This window comes from Cupressus sempervirens, chromosome 5 (genome assembly GCF_028749045.1).
Source record: "Cupressus sempervirens isolate cs-2001-9-10 chromosome 5, ASM2874904v1, whole genome shotgun sequence".
Taxonomy (NCBI): domain Eukaryota; kingdom Viridiplantae; phylum Streptophyta; class Pinopsida; order Cupressales; family Cupressaceae; genus Cupressus; species Cupressus sempervirens.
The window spans coordinates 1,015,071,246-1,015,088,528 of NC_143122.1; positions in this window are offsets into that span (position 1 = coordinate 1,015,071,246).

A 17,283-nucleotide genomic window follows, 5' to 3' on the forward strand; every position below is an offset into this window, starting at 1 on the left:
ATAGCAACTAGTACCTCCATGATTTCAAATGGCATTCCATTAATGTTAACCTTCCTATGCTTCCAAAAATTTAAGAATTGCATCAAGATATGCTTGTCATGCTTTTCCATACCTTCCATAAACGAAAGTAGACCACTTTCTATAAGATAAACCCAAGCGGCCTCACTCTTCCTAATGTACTCCTCAATCTCCACTGGTTCAATGCAGTCACTAGCACCCATTTCTTCACCTCACTCAACCACCAATTTCTTAGAGCTTTCTAACATCCCCTTCTTACAATGGTAGCCACAATATAATCAATAAATCATGCTCAAGCTAAAAATGTTAAGGCTGTAGAAACCCATCATAAGATCACAAGGCTTCTCCGAATATGAGAAACCACTCTCTATGACATATGTGATCAGTTCCTTTCCCTCTAAATTAAACCGTCGCCAGCTATAGTTGAAGTGGGATTTCGCAAAAGTGTCCTTGTCATCTTGCTTTTGTGGTTCACCACATCTAAACATAACAATGCCACTCGTCCTTTTTGTGAAATAATTAAAGCTCGTGGTGAGGGGATTATAAAAGCATATCCTCATGCAATCTTGCCCAAAATTGACTTTATAAAAATAAATCCAATAGCCTTCCTACTCACATAGTTTCATAAAGGTGTGCCATCTTTTGAAATGACTCATATTTCCTTGTACGAAGTATGCTCACATTCCATCATCACTTGTGTTGATGATGGAAGTTGGCTGACATGTTCCCATTCGATGAATTACATGTCATTATGGCCAAAATTTTCCAACTCATTTGCCACTGCATTTCCTTCATGGTAAATGTGGCCCACATGGATCTCTTGGCACACCTCCATCAACATGCGAATTTCCTCTTTTATTATTTTGATCTTCCAACTACTCTAGCCGTTTGCTTTAACTACTCTGATAATCAACATCAAATCCCCCTCGATTGTTAATCTATTAATTCCTCTAACTCTCACAATTCTCAACCCCCATAGAAGGGCGATGGCTTCTGCTTCATTCTTTGAACCCCCTCTACAGTTCCTTGTGTAAGCTTCAAATTATTTGATAATAAATTATTGGACACACCTTGATGAGAATATTTTTCTTATAATACTTGTAGTACTGGCAATCTTGTTTAAGGATTTCTAAGTTTGCATTATTGTTTAAGGCTTTCTGAGTCTAAATTATGTTGGCATTTTTCATGATATTTAATTTGTAAGTCAATTTATATTGTGGTTTTCAAAAACCATACATGGAAGTTCAACTTTAAAAATATCAGTAGTTCTAAAAAAAAAATGATAAAATAATTTATTGAAATATTGATTATAATTTTTATGTCACATAATAGAAATTTTATTTCTAAAATATTTGTCACTATGATGGTTTGATAGTTGGTTTAATTGTATTGACACTTGTAGCAAACTAAGTGCATATCAATATAGTGGTGGGTGTTTATTGAGACCTTGTCGATTGCACAATGACTTGATGACTATAAAACTACAACCACCAATTAAATACTATGCTTCTTGTTTAAAATAGTCTATGCTTGTTAAGATGTCTTATTCATTACTGTGGCAAATCACTTTTGAGGCTTCCACCAAACATTTTTCTCTTAAATACATGTAAATAAGCTTATTGTTAAAAGCTTTATTGTATGATAGGGGTACCAACAAAATTACATAATTGTTCTAATTACTATTTTTTTCCAAGTAGCTAGGTATACCAATAAGGGGCTATGACAATTGAAGCAAATGTCCCTTCTTTTTAGATATTTAAGTTGCATTCCCTATCTTTTGTCCTAGCGATGTTGTTACTATATCTATGTGGTCTCATTTAATACATATAAAGGGAAATGGAAGGTTTGTCCTAGATATATAACATTCCATTGAATTTTACCTCTCCATGACCAGTTTGGGGCATGTCCACTAACTATTTTTATCAACAATCGGGATCAAGAGTACTAATACTCAATAATGTGAGACTAATATTTGGATTAAATGATGATGTCAATTTTTGTGTAGTCATGTGGGGACTATATTTTACATTTCTCTCACCCATATGAACAACATTTCTTTGATTAAATAAATAAATTTAATTCTCTAGCTTCTATTTGTTCTGATTTGAACTCATTTAAATGGATCAAGTATACTGCTTTTCAAATCAACTAGACTGCTACTTCCTCCACACCTATATCCAATCTTCAAACCCTTCCCTCTGTGGTTCAAAACTGTACCATCCTAGGCTATGTAGGACCTTGGCTACTATGGAGATCTTGTTTAATGTGACATCAATCTTTTATGTAATCTTTTGCTAGTTTTGAACAAAATTGATGGTTGTTTCAAAGTAACTATATTAAATTATTGGAACTTCCTATTACATTAAAAATATCATGATAAGATTGTAGCATTTTTATTCCAGCTATCAACAGTGAAAGAAAAATATTAAAATGGAGCATGTTACATACATTACATTGTTAGCTGGACACATCAGTGATTTAGGAGGAAAATTTATAGGGATAATTAGTGCAACTCAACTTTTCATAAATCCAAATCTTCCAGAGACACATCAATTGAGATCTTAGTTTGATACAGAAGAGAAAGGTATTGTTTGCTCTTCTATTACAAATAAAATCTCATCTATTGGACAAGCTAAAATGTTAAAAATTGTGGCACAAGTTGATGATTCGAGACTTGGTAGATCTAATGCATTTTGTTGGGGTGTGGTTAAAGCTACCCTACATTTTATAAAGCTAGATAATTTTTATTATTCAAGTTGCCCCTTAAACTTTGAAGATAGGCCATGCAAAAAGAAGTTGAACAATGATGGAAATGGTAATTGGTATTGTAAAAAATGTGATTAGGGCCCATTTTGCAATGAGAATACAAGTGGAATAGGCATTTTTATATTCTTAAAATTTTGAATTCGCTATTTGGATGCACCAAATTGGAATTAGAATAGGAATAAAATTGGAATATGTATTCCAATTTTGGCCCAAAAAAGAGGATTTGCTATTCCACCTAAATAGATGGAATAGGAATATGTATTCCTATTCCAATTTTTTTAATATTTTAGAGAACATAATTTTTTGAATCTGTGAATTCTAGATCAAATTCTGGGTGAACCAAACAAGAATAGGAATATGTAACCCCATTTTCTATTTGAGAATAAGTATTCCTATTCCCATTTTTATATTCCTGCAGCCAAACGGACCCTTACACTTTTCTTGAATGTGATTACATATACATGCTTCAATGTATAGTGCAAGATCACACAACTTTCACTTGGGTTACTATTTTTGGGAAAGCAATAGAAGAGATTATGGGTGTCACAGCAAAGGCATTAAAATTATTGAAGGATGAAGAGACACTATAAAATATTTGCATAATGGATAAAAACCAATGATGGTAATGATTCTAGATTGGTCACAATGATGCCTTGGACTTGAGATAAATGGGATGATCGGACATCCTTCCTCCTTTGACTAGTAGCTCTTACAACACCATAATATATTTGTTTATTTTCAGTACCACTGAAAATATCTGACTCTCTCCCACCCTCGTTTTCATATGAATATTTCAAATATTATTTGTTACTAGATAATTTTAAATAGATGTTAAATATCCAACTGAAAATAATTTTCAAGGTATGCCTTTAAAAATATGTATATTATCGGTCCAAGTGAATACCATGTCAATGCCGTCTAATATTTGTTTTAAAATGCAATTCAATTTTATGGAGTCAATCCTTTCCTATTCATTTTCTACTAATTGTATTTATTGTATTATACCTCGTATATAGCTTTTATAAATGACAGGAGGAATGGTCGTGGGAGAATGGATGGATACCTAATATCCCTTTCACATCACAAAAGTTTAAATGTGGGAAAAGCGTTGAAGTGTCATTTCATTGAAGTGCATTGCATTTTCTTATTAACCCTGTTCCTCAAATTCAATTTATATTTTGTTGGACTCTTCAAACACGCCCTCCCGAGGAAAAATGGATCGAAGAGTTTAAAGGTAGTCATGTAATTATTATATATTTCCGACTTCATGATATGTTCCTTCTCCAGTGAGATAATCGCATGAGCTTGTGAAGCATGTCGAAGTTTGATGAGAATCAATGGATGAGAGATGCCAAAGAGTATCTCAATCATGGGAATGGAAACATTATATTCAAAGGCGATGCAGCACGTAGAGAGCTTCTTAGAATTCAGTACGGAAGTAAGAAAGTCGACATTGACTTCGAACAAGTGATTGAGAGAATCAGGAGGGAAGAGGACATAAAGCGGTGCTACTAAAGGGAAACATCATTCAAGGGTGAGGTGCTTCATTTGATGTTGGCTCGGGATGCTTGTTTCATGCTCGAGTTTTTCAAAATTCACCTCTTCGGATTAGAAGACGATGAATCCTTCCAAAATGAGTTTTTGTTTCTGCTAGAGTATCATCCAATCTTCGGCCCCATATCCGAGAATGCTTGGATTAAGGCGAAGATCATGAAGGACTCGATCAAGTTTGACAATGAAATACCACTGTTTGTCTTTGAAGATGTTCTTGCTATGGAAATGAACGATAGTTCCAAAGAGAGCACCGAAGAGAAACTGGACAAGTTACTGAGGAAACGGACATCTATCACCACTCCTACCTTGGGGCCCTGCCAACCGAAAGTACTGAGAAGGAATTAGTGAAAATTAACGTTCAATATTATTGATCGTGTTTTGTAGGTTTGAAAGGTGGCCACTGCGTATGTTCTAGATGCGCAGATGAGAAAACTTCTGAAAATGTCAAACAACATAAGAAATGGTGGCTGGACTTTCCATTTGCAGTTGAATTGACGAACGGAGGAATCAGATTCCAGGCAGATGGAGAAACTGTGGACGACGTTAAATATTTGGGAAAACTCTGACTCTAGTGCTGCTGAAATTGGGTGTGGGCTCCGACGTGTATATTATATATATTTACGGGCTGTCAGTTCCTGCGAGGCAGTAGATGTGATGAGAAAGAAGGGCATCATAATTGGTAATCTTTGGCCCACTAAACTCGTCACCCAATTTCTAAGCGTCTCCAACCTCACAATTTTGCAGCCACAATGCAATGGAAACGAGGGAAAATCTGGGCAGCTGTAAGACGCGGCGCTCTATCGTTCTTAGGAGCCTCTGGAATGAATTATGGGAAGCATATGGTTCAAAACCATGGATGGTCATTGGAGGCTTCGTAGCGATTCTTGTCCTCTGTCTGACTGCCGTGTAGGTCTATTGCTCGTTTAAACAATGTGGGCCACGATCAAATTAAAGACGGGGCATCATTTGTGACTAGCTTTTGAGTTCTCCTACTAGCTTGTTAAGTCCACATGCTTTCTTTAGTGACATCAATCTTCAACAGCTGTTTCAAAGTAAATATATATTAAATTAACATTTTTATTCGATCTATTAATAGTGAACAAAATTTATTAAAATGGAGTATGTCACATACTTTAAATTGTCGGCTGGATTCATCAGTGATTTTGGAGGAAAATCTATAGGAACAATTAACACAACCTAGCTTTTCATAAATCCAAATCTTTCGGAGGCGCATCAATTGAGATCATGGCTTGATACAGAAGGGAAAGCTCTTGTTTCCCCTTCTATCACAAAGAAAATCTCATCTTTTGGACAAGATAAAATGTTAAAAGCTATGGCACAAGTTGATGATTAGGGACTTGGTAGATCTAATGCATCTTGTTGGGGTGTGGTTAAAGATACCATAAGTTTTATAAAACTTGATAATTTTTATTATACACCTTGCCCCTAAAAATTTAAAGATAGGCAATGCAAAAAGAAGGTGAACAATGATGGAAATGGTAATTGGTATTGTCAAAGATGTGATAAGAGTTTTTCTAAATGTGATTACATATACATGCTTCAATGTATAGTGCAAGATCACATACCTTTCATTGGGGTTACTATTGTTGGGAAAGTAGTAGAAAATATTATGGGTGTCATAGCAAAGGCATTAAAATTATTGTAAGGATGAAGAACAAGATGATGTCAAACTAAGAGAAATTATATGGAAGGTCATTTTAAATAAATTCATATTTGAAGTTAACATGAAAGAAGAGACTTACCATAATGAATAGAGGGTTAAGTGCACTGACCTAAAAGTAGAAAAGTTTGACTATGCATTTGAAAATAAAGTATTATTAGATTCAATTATTGAGTTTTGGGTTCTACTCTATTTATTTTCCTCTATGCATTTTCTTCCAACTGAAATAGTTTCAAATATTTCAAATAAAATAGTTGGATATGTGCAAGTTAGCACATCCAAACTTTGAGTAATGGAGCCTTCATATCATACAAAAATGTTGGAGCTTATGCATTTGATGTATATGGTAGATATAAATTTGTGAATAAAAACTTTTAGTAATCGTATTTTTGGTTTATTTACAACCTTCATACTTTTTTAATACATAATTTGAAGATTTATTTATATTTGTGAGCTGTATATATCTTGAAATTAAATATCTCTCACCTTAATTTACAAAAATAAATAAATAAAGATCTTACGTATGCTAGTCCACAATAAGTTGTAGTATAGTGAAGGCTATCAAATGGTAATGTCCCAAATTGAGATTTATTACTATGCTAACATGAAATTTTGTGTGGCCTATGCTATTATTATTTACCAAAATGTTTCTCAACCATTATCTCTATTCTCTTGTTTATGGATCTGCTCATGGCATGTAATTATTGCATCGATTACATGAAAAAATTAAAAATTCATTTGACCTGTATCAATCATATTTTACATTTTTTTAAGACTTAAAGTTTACTAAAATTTGATAAATGTTATTTATTTATATTCTTATTAGTGCACACTAAAAATGGCAATGGGAAAAATAATCTTTAAACAAAATTAATCCTGATTTTTTTGTGGCTTCTAAAAAGCTCTCTCTCATCTCAATTTTATTTGTAGTTATGATAATATTTTTATTTTGTTGGAAATCCAAAATAGAAGGGTTAGAATCCAAGGGATTTAAGAAGATTTGTGAAATAGAGATGGATAAAGGCTTTTGAACTCAAGAAAAAAGAGATGAAGGAGATTTTATATGTTGTAACAAAATAAGGTGTAGTATTTCGGAGATTGATTTTGTATCCAACTTGTTGATGAGAATGTCATATTTTTGTGAAGAAATATTAAAAAAATATCTACGTAGGATAACCTAAGATTGAAAAAATATAGAACTATTTGTTATGTGGTAGATTGAGTTAATTTTTGGATACAATAAATTTTCATGTATAATTTTTTTTCTCACAAGTGCAAGAGAAATGGAGGTGGAGTCATATGGATTTTAATTATTTAAGTGATTGATATATCTATGTATCAATCATGAGAAGAATTTTTTTTATGTGTATGTATGTATGGTGGGTTGCCTGGACAAGTAAGTGTTGAATCATATTTAGACAAGGTCAAGGAACCCTAAATCATCAATGTTTCATGTGGCTAAGTCTCAAAATGTAGTCATTTTTTCCATTGATGGTAACTATCATTAATCTTGTGACTGTGCTAACAAGTGAAGTGAGGATAAAACTCTTCTAAAATTCAACTATTTTCATTATTCATTTCATGCATGTAATTGTGGAAATGCTTTCACAGTGTTGGGATACCAAATAATTGAAAATAGAAATCATACTATTGTTTTTTGCACCTTGTGCAAACAAAAAGATAGCATGTTGTCCTTGTTAGATTCCATAGCCATTCCCAATTTTGGTATAATGGTCATAACTCTAAATTTAACTATTGGATCTTCATGAAAATTGACTATGATTTTCCCCCATTAGGTTGTCTAAATTCATGCTTGATGGATTGGCTTTATGTGAATTGTGGTAAAGTTTATTAATGAATTTTTGTGACTATTTTGTAGGACCAACAAGCATGAATTTTTTTCAATTTCTATAAGTGTTTGTAAAATTGTTTTTAATCTATGACCTTAGTGATTGTATCATGATTTGTGAGAGTTAGAATAAGGTTTGGGAATGTTTTGAAGTCTTTAAGTCTGAAAATTGTGGCTAAAATTCTTATCATGCATTGTGTGTCCATAGTTCCAACATCCCCATGTTAGATAACTAAGAGGGGGGTGAATTGGTTATTACCAATTATCCTATAGGAAATTAAAATACTTTTGTACTATAGAAATAATTCAAATATATATATGTGTGTGTGTGTGTGTGTGTGTGTGTGTAAAATTTGCTGAAAGAAAACTTCAGTCTCAGCAACAAGCCCTGTTGAGGTACCCAATGACAACCAAATCTCTATCAAATAGAGAAATAGAGAAAACCCAATGGGAAAAACCCTACTCTAAAAAGAGATAGAAAGGAAGTAAAAATAATATGTCTCAAGAGACTCTCTCAAAACCATAAGTACATTGAAAACCCCCCATGATAGAGGCTTGAGACACCATAGCCCCCACATAATGGTATAACTCACATGTGTAAATGATCATACCAAATAGCTTCAATCTGGGAGAAATATAGGCAATGGACAAGGAGGATCAAACCCCTCAATGTAAGGTAAAGTGAAAAGTCTTAGTTGATGCTCAAAGGAGAAAGCATGAGAAGCTTGAAATCAAGTCTCCAATGGAGGTGGGATAATAGGTGTGTTGAATCTTTCATTTGAGAGGAGATAAATGTCCTTTAATATATCCTCAAAAAAATATCTAAGTGGCTCGATAAATGGAGCTAGAATGTTGGGAACTCTGTTAGGAGATTTGGAATGAGACTATTAAGTCCATCTTGTGAAATGATATGACTGATGCATCTGTTAAGATGAACTAGTGATTGATCTCTGATCTATAAATTTGATTTGTTGAATGAGATTCCTCGAATTATAATGATCACCTGACTATGATAGATAACTATCTTATTTTCCTTATACTACTTGTAGCCTTCTTTAATCCATAGTCATCTACTTCTCACTTGTTCACATACATTCTACAATTGGATATGATATAATGTTTTACATATATATCAATCTAATTAATTACCTTTTGGAGTTGGCTACAACACCCATTTCATCATAACTCAGAAAGTCAGCTCACTACTATAACTCAGGTTCTAAAGACAACTCAGTGATGTTCTAACACTCAGAAAATACTATGAACACTTGACATACTCAGGCACTTGGTTGACATTGAAGCTCTATCGATACTGATCACTTTGAGTAGTAGGAACTTAGTCAACATTGTATGACTTGGTGAACACTACGAAACTTAGTAGATACTGAGTCACTCGATTCACACTACATGGCTTTGTCAACAATAAATTCACTTTGTTAAAATACTTCAAGCTCAATAGACACTGATATACTTGGTTAACACTATAAAGCTCGGTTAACACTAAGATCTTCATTACTTATACTAGAGAGCTCAATAGATTCTGCTACGTTTGGGCAATACTATAAACTGTCTCAATTGCTTGGTAGATACTATGAAGCTCGTCCTAAATTGTAATTTGTCTGACTAGCTTGGTAGCAACTGAAATGAACTGACTAAGTGTTAAGTCACTAATAAAAAAATTTACATTAATGTCAATACCTATATGGTGATCTCCTTGGGGAGGTTTTAATGCAACAACTAGAAAGTTTTAAAGAGAAAGGAAAGGAGAGTCTTATTATTAGATTGAAAAAAAAAATGTATTACTTAAAGGGGAAGCAATGTTGGTACAAGAAGTTTTATTCCTTCATGATGAGTAAAGGGTTTAGTAGATGCGAAGATGATCATTGTGCCTATTTTTAAAAGTATGATGATGAAATTTTTATCATTCTACTTTTGTATGTAGATGATATGTTGGTTGCAGATCTTAGCATGGGTAAAATTATCCATTTGAATAGTCATCCTTTTAGGGAGTTTTACATGAAGGACTTAGGAAGTGCAAAAATGATTCTTGGAATGAGGATACATAGAGATAGAGATAACAAGAAATTATGGTTGTCATAGACAACTTATATGGAAAAGATTCTGTAAAATTTCATTATGAAGGATGCACAACTAGCTAGTACTCCATTTATTGTTCATATTAAGTTGTCTTTAGAATAGTGCCCAAGCATAGAAGTAACCAAGACACAAATGCCTCATGTACCATACTTATTTTTAGTTAGGAGCCTTATGCATATTTTGGTATGCACCAAACAAGATATTATTCAAGCTACGAAAGTTGTCAATCAATAGATGACAAATCCTGGTATTGATCATCACACCACTATGAAATAGATTCTTAAATATCTAAGAGACACTTCAAATGCTGCTATCTATATAGTGGGAGTAGGCTTCAAGTAGATGGGTTTGTAGACACAAATTTTTGTGGAGACAAAGACAAGAGAAAGTCAACTATATCTTATATTTACTCTTTAACTAGAGGTGTTGTTAGTTGGGTTTATAAGTTCTAGGTACTGGTGACATTATCAACAATACAAGTAGAGTATATGGAAGAAACACGAGCTAGTGAAGAGGTAATCTAGACTCATAGGAATTTGGGTGAATTACAAGTAAAATAACTTAAATAATGGTTTTACATTGTGATATTCACCTAACACGTAAGTCGGCCTATTATTCTAGAATAAAGCATATTGATATTCAATATCATTTTATTTTTTGAATTGGTAGAAGGACATATATATTTGGACAAGATTCATATAGATGTTAAAACCTCGAAGATACTATGGTAAAGCCTCTAGGTAGAGAGAATTTTATTTGGTGCATAACTTATCTTGGTCTGTAGATTACCTAATAGTAGGTAGCAATGGCTATGATTTCTTAATAGAGGAATTTCACATCTTTGCAAATTGAATTCAAGTGGGAGAATTTTGAAATTCCACAGGACCCAAGGAGGAGATAACAAAATGGGGTGAATGCACAAAGCTAGGTTGCAATTCTACAAAATTCAAATCCACGGAATGAGACCTCTTAGAAATGGGTCCTTGATTTTAAAAAATGGGCACCCATTTTCAACTTGGGTACCAGACTCTAAATTTAAAAAATGGACACCCATTTTAAAAAAATCGGATACCTATTTTTTATTTTTAAAAAATGGGTACCCCTTTTTGAAAAAATGAAAAAAATTGAATTTTTTAGAAACGGGAACCTATTTTTTAAAAGTAAAAAATGGGTACCCATTTTTTAAAAGTAAAAAAAGGTTACTAGTTTTAAAAAAAAAATTGGGGGTTTTTTAATGCAAGTTTTAATTTTTCAAAATGGTTACCCATTTTTTGAATTTGAAATAATGGGTGCCTGATTCTTACAACATGAGGCGTGATTTTTTTTCCTACTTCGAATTTTGATTTGGGATAGGCTTGGTGAGACCAAGCCTATGCCTTGGCCTCTCAAGATTTGGGTAAGGCATTGAACTGACAAATTCATGCATTTTATAATTTTTAGAGGGTCTTCCCAATCAATTTTTTTTTACAAAATAAAAACCCATTAGAGCCTCATTGTCCTAATTTCAGAAATATAAATTTTATAGTGTCATAGTTTTATTTACTATTCTTGTATTATTTTTAATCAGAGGTGGTACCTAAATGTAAAAGAATGATGTTTACTAAAAATTTAATAACTTTTTTTATTTTATGGTTTTTCTTAAATTAATTTAAATGTCATCAATCTACATTCAATTCTTTTGAAGTTAATTTTTGTCTTGGATAAAATTATGGTGTCCGTACATGAGAGGTTTTAAAATTTACCTTATAAGCTAATTAATAATTAATAATAAAATACTATAAAATAAAAAATTAAGGAAAAATATTATCAACAATCTATGGTGTATTAGATAACTTTGTTTAAAAGGATTTACAAAAAATTATTTATTTGTGTCAAATTATAGTGTCCATACATGAGTGTGGTTTGGTCTTGAAATAGGCATTTTGTAAAAGTGGTTTTAAAAGATCCGTAACAGAAAAGAAATCTATCATATAGGTACACAAATAAATTACATATTCAAAAAGTAGATTTTGAACACTACAATTTTTATTTCTGAACTTTTCTTATATTCAATCTCTAAATGTGTCAAATTTTGACATCAATTGGCAGGAAATTTAAAAAATAGGAAAAACACTTCCACTTTTTGCCCAAAAGTGAGACTCAACTTCTTGCACTTACCCAATGGATCCCTAGAAGAGATGCATTGTATCATTTTATACTAGATCCCAAAATCTCTAGGAATCCTGTGGGGTCCTAGAATGGGTCATGACTTTGGGAAATCATATAGAGATTACGAGAAAATCTAGTTTTGATGAAGGAAAGAGATTTCGAGTGTTTAAATAAAGGGAAGGGAGGAACCAAGTGGATAGGTTCTACCTTGATCTTTGCACAATAAAAGAGGATCATCAGGGAGGATCTATTAGGTTCTGCTCCAATTTTGCCTAGAATAAATAAATTGAGATGAGAAGAAAGAGGAGAGTGAAAATTAAATGCAAGCCTAGCATTAAATCACACTAAATGGGTGTTAAACCCTCATTAAATATAAGTTATTCCAATTTAATATGTTACACTAAGTAACAAATATTAAATGATGGTTTAAATTTGTAATTTTAGAGTATAGTTACACCCATTATACATACCACATATCTTCTTTGTACAAAGTAGTCTCTATAATATAAAACCCAAGTGTAGCTTCTTAATTTTTTCTAACTAGCCATTCTAGCTAATGGATCATGATCATCTCTTGTGTAGCATTTGTGAGGATGTAGTGCATGTTTTTAGATTATAAACTTGCACTAAATTCCTATGGCTATGAAAATATAGCAGCTTTTATTTGTAATAATTTACATCATTGAATGGTATGTGTGGTAGCATACTCATACGAAGTGATTGTAGAGATGTCAAGTAGTTCATAAATAATCACATAGGACTATAAATATATTATAATAAATTCATTTTTGAATAATAAACAATTGATGGATGTTGTTGGAGGTTATGTTTCTCCATCTTGGGGCTTTTTCCAATGTATATCTTGTGTTATGTTTTGTGTTACATTTTCTATTCTTTTACAAGTGGAATTTGAATGAGTATCTCTCCTCTAGGTTATGCGCAAATAGTCATTGTATGGGTGGGAATTTCCTAGCATAATTCACCTCAAGGATAGCATTACCCTTGGACACAAACATAAATTATAAACTATAGAGCCTAATATTACAAGATGTGTTTTGTCTAATCCACTTGAGTCTATTTTCTATAATAGTAATTATCAAGTTGTAGTCAATAACTCTTCAGCAATTTTAATTTTGAGGCTAGGTGCTATATATATGTTTGATGATTATATTGAGCTCATTCTCTTTATTCCTACTATATTTAAATTTGAAAATCTACATATATACTAGGTTATTTTTGTTTTTTATCCAAAGAGATTATTTTTCACCATATGATGTGTGTTGATGATCTTCATATTCTAAAGATAGTTATTTCATTATCTATAGTTAACCATGAGTTTAGATAAATTGTGTCACTAATTCAAATCATCCATAGTTTATTGTACATTGCCAATAGATTCTTGGTGTAAACTTTGGCATCAACATTTAGTTATGTCAAGTATATGTATCTCTAGTAGTAGAATACATCAAATGTGGTACATGATATTCCTATTTTTCATTCTTTAATTGTTAATCCCCTTCTCCTTCCATTATCAAATTTTCCTTATTTATTTTTTGTCCTTTTCTTTTTTATTTTACTCCCATGAACTTGAGAAACTTGCTCATTACTTCCTTTTATTTTCTAGGAAATAAGTGAAAAATTTGCATTTTGATGAAGGAGGATTAACTATTTCTAGTTTAGTTTCTATGTTTTTCCACTTTTAAATACTTCATGCTATACATCATTATACCAAAATATTATGTAAATACATGCAATGAGTGTCATTTCTTTAATAGATATTAGGATTAAATTGAGATTAGGCTATGTACTATTATGTAACATTCCATTACATAACACATTTTACATCTAGATTTGAAAATTTCAACTAGTTGTGAAAAAGTAAAGTTGGTTCTAGATATAAATTTTAACATACAATTGTTTAAATTTATAACTATAGATTTATGTTAGAGAACATGCAATTTAAAAGTTGATATTTTAACATTTCAAGATTCCCTATAACTAAAATATTTAATTGTTTTTATATAAATTTATAATATTTATTACTCTATAATTTTTAAAATTTAATAGCCTTTAATTTCAATCTATCATTTAAATGCCAAATTCACTATATTTTAGTATTCTCTCACGAGATCAACCGTTCCAAGAAAAATAAATTATATATATAAAAAAAATTCCCACTACTTAATAATGATTTAACCTTACTTTCCTTTTATTATTAACTTATTGTTTGAATACGAAATCCAATCTAGCTTAATGTTTTCTCATTAGCTGCACATGCGTGAATAAATGGTGGTCAACCTGTTCAACATGGCGTGTGTGAGTTAGTGGCTGTCAGAGTTCTCCTTAACTAAACAGTGAAACTATTTTTATACAGTTTTTTTCCACTTAATTCTTAATAATTATTTAAGATTGTTATATTTTTGAAGTTAACATAGTAGTCTAATACAAAGTTCGCTACAGTTTCGTTTTGTTTTGGACGGTTGACTGGTAATCTCCACGCCCTGCAAATGCGTATTCAATTTATATTCTGCTTACAATTGTATATCTGATTTCTAGAGACTTTTATGGATATATGGATATGAATAATGTATCTTTACTGTGATGTATCTTTTGCAGGAAAACAAAATGTCTCTTGCAGCACTCCTCACCGGTTTATACGTGGCTTTCAGTGTTCTTGCGTGTGTGTGTGGGTGCTTGTGTGCACCGGTAAGGGGAACTTCCCAATAAAGTATTAAACATATTTCAACGCAAGTGTTTTAATTTGTTTCCTGTTCTATGTGTCTGCCATTACCCGGAGCATGAAGCTCATCGGGCTTCTCACAATTGAAAACATTGCAATATGTAATTTCGGTTGCAATTTGTAATCTACTTTGAGACTAAGTCGCTTATTCAAGTGGAGCAGTAAACTTGATTCAGCTGACTAATTTATGTTTTTTTTTTTTTTTTTTTGGGTCTCCTCTCAAATTCAATAACCCTTGATATTGTGGGTAGAATTTTCTTGTATTTGCAGATTTATTATTTGAATTATTATTATTATTATTATTATTATTTTTTTGAAAAAAGAGGGGTTAAAATTTATTCAATCAAATTCAAGTTATACAGCAAAGGCCAAAGGTCCAAAATAACAATACAGAGTCCTATCTTCCAGTAACAACTTATCAATGATCTCACAATACTCAGAAGGTAACTCATCCCTACCATCAATATCGCATCTACCCACATTCTTTGATGTCCACTTTTTCAGACAGTCTGCCACTCTATACCATTTGTGAGGGATATGACGAAAGGAAACATAATCTAAGGAGCTATAGAGACTAAGAATTTGTCTAGCCAAAGAGGCAAGTTGCCAACTAACATCTTCCAACCTTTGGTTATTCATCATATGCACAACAATCTGAGAATTAGACTCACAAATGATCCTTTGTTATCCTAAAGAATAACCACGCTCAATAGCAACCTTAATAGCCAGGGCCTCCATCAGATTATTAGAATGTTGAACCTTGTAAATGGAGAGGAGAAAAACCACACCACCATCACTTCCTCTACCAATAGCCCCAATACCAGCATGACTAGGATTCCCACGAGAAGACCCATTCGTATTGATCTTCAAGAACCCAGTCAAGGAAGGAGACCACCTCCCATCCCAACAAACCTACTGCTTAACATGGCCAGGCTTTTTTCTAGGAGAGCATCCCCAACTGTTATCTCCTAGGTGCACATTCCTCACAATAACTTGATCTCTAGGATCAATATTAATAGACATATCACACTTTGCATAAATCATCTCCTGGAGCCTATTAAGAATCATCTTCCATAGTTGGGAGCTACCTAATTTGGAATCACAAAAAATTCTACGATTCCTTTCCAACCAAAGGTTCCATAGAATGAAGATCGGTTCGACCATCTAGGCAACTTGTAAGAAAGAAGTCTTTGCAGGAGGACGGCCCAAGCCTTCCCAGAAATCAATGAGAGAAGTAGGGTGAATACAACCATGACACGAAGCCTCCCACCATCTATGCCATATCTGTCTTGAGAAAGGGAAGAGTAAAAAATGGTGGGAGGCACACTCCTCATTGTGCAAGAAAAGAAAGCAAACCAAAGATCCCTAGAAACCTCATTTGTGAAGATTCTCCCAACTGAGGCATTTCTTTTGAGCCAAAAACCATAAGAAGAAGTTAGATTTTGGAAACGAAAAGCTGCTCGAAACCTTCTTCCACCAGTTCACTTCAGCTAAACTATGTAAGTTCTTGTCAAGAGTAGCATAGCCTTGAGCCACTGTAAATTTACCTTTTGGGCTAGGACTCCAAGCCAAGATGTCCCTCCTAATGAGAGAATTGCAAAAGCTGTTCTCCAAAACTCTAGAGAGAAGGGCACGATCCTCTTCAGAGCCACACTCTGGCCACTCCTGAGAATCCTTCTAGCAAGTCATCTCAACCTGTCCCAAGTGCTTAATGGTCTTAAAATGCTCCACCTTAAGCTAGCTTGCATTAGCAAAAGAATGGGAAAGGGGTAGAAGCTAGGGAAAACTAGAAAGAATGGGAGGGTGGCCATCACAAGAGTCCTATCAAAACAGAGTATCTCAGCCTCTGTTACAAATCCAAAAGAGACCCTCCTTAACAACTTGGGCTCCCTTCTTAAGTGTATCCCAAATATAGGAGCCTTTACCCACCAAAGGAAGACGTGGCACCTCAGAGCAATCTGCACCAGGAAAGTACTTATGGGAAAGAATCTTGGCCCAACCTTGATCTTGATTGTTACACCATCGCTAGTACAATTTAGTAGCCAAGGCCATGACAACAAGAACCATTGAGCGGAGCCCCAAGCCACCCACATGTTTCAGCCAACACACATTCTCCCACTTGACTAGGCTCAACTTCGAGGATAGAAGACTACCATTCCAAAGGAATTGTTGAGATAAAGCATCAAAGTCCTTCACAAAATTAGAAGGGGGAACCTAAACACAACACCTGTAAATGGGTAGAGATTGTACCATGGTCTTTAATAGAAGCACTCTCCCAGTAGAAGATAACCATCTGTAAGTCCAATGACTAACCTTACTTCTGAATTTATCCAAAATCCCCTACCAATAGTCCCTCCGCTGAGCACCCAAAAACAAAGGGACCCTAAGGTACATCAGAGGGAGGGAGCCAATTTGGAATCTAAGAATTCT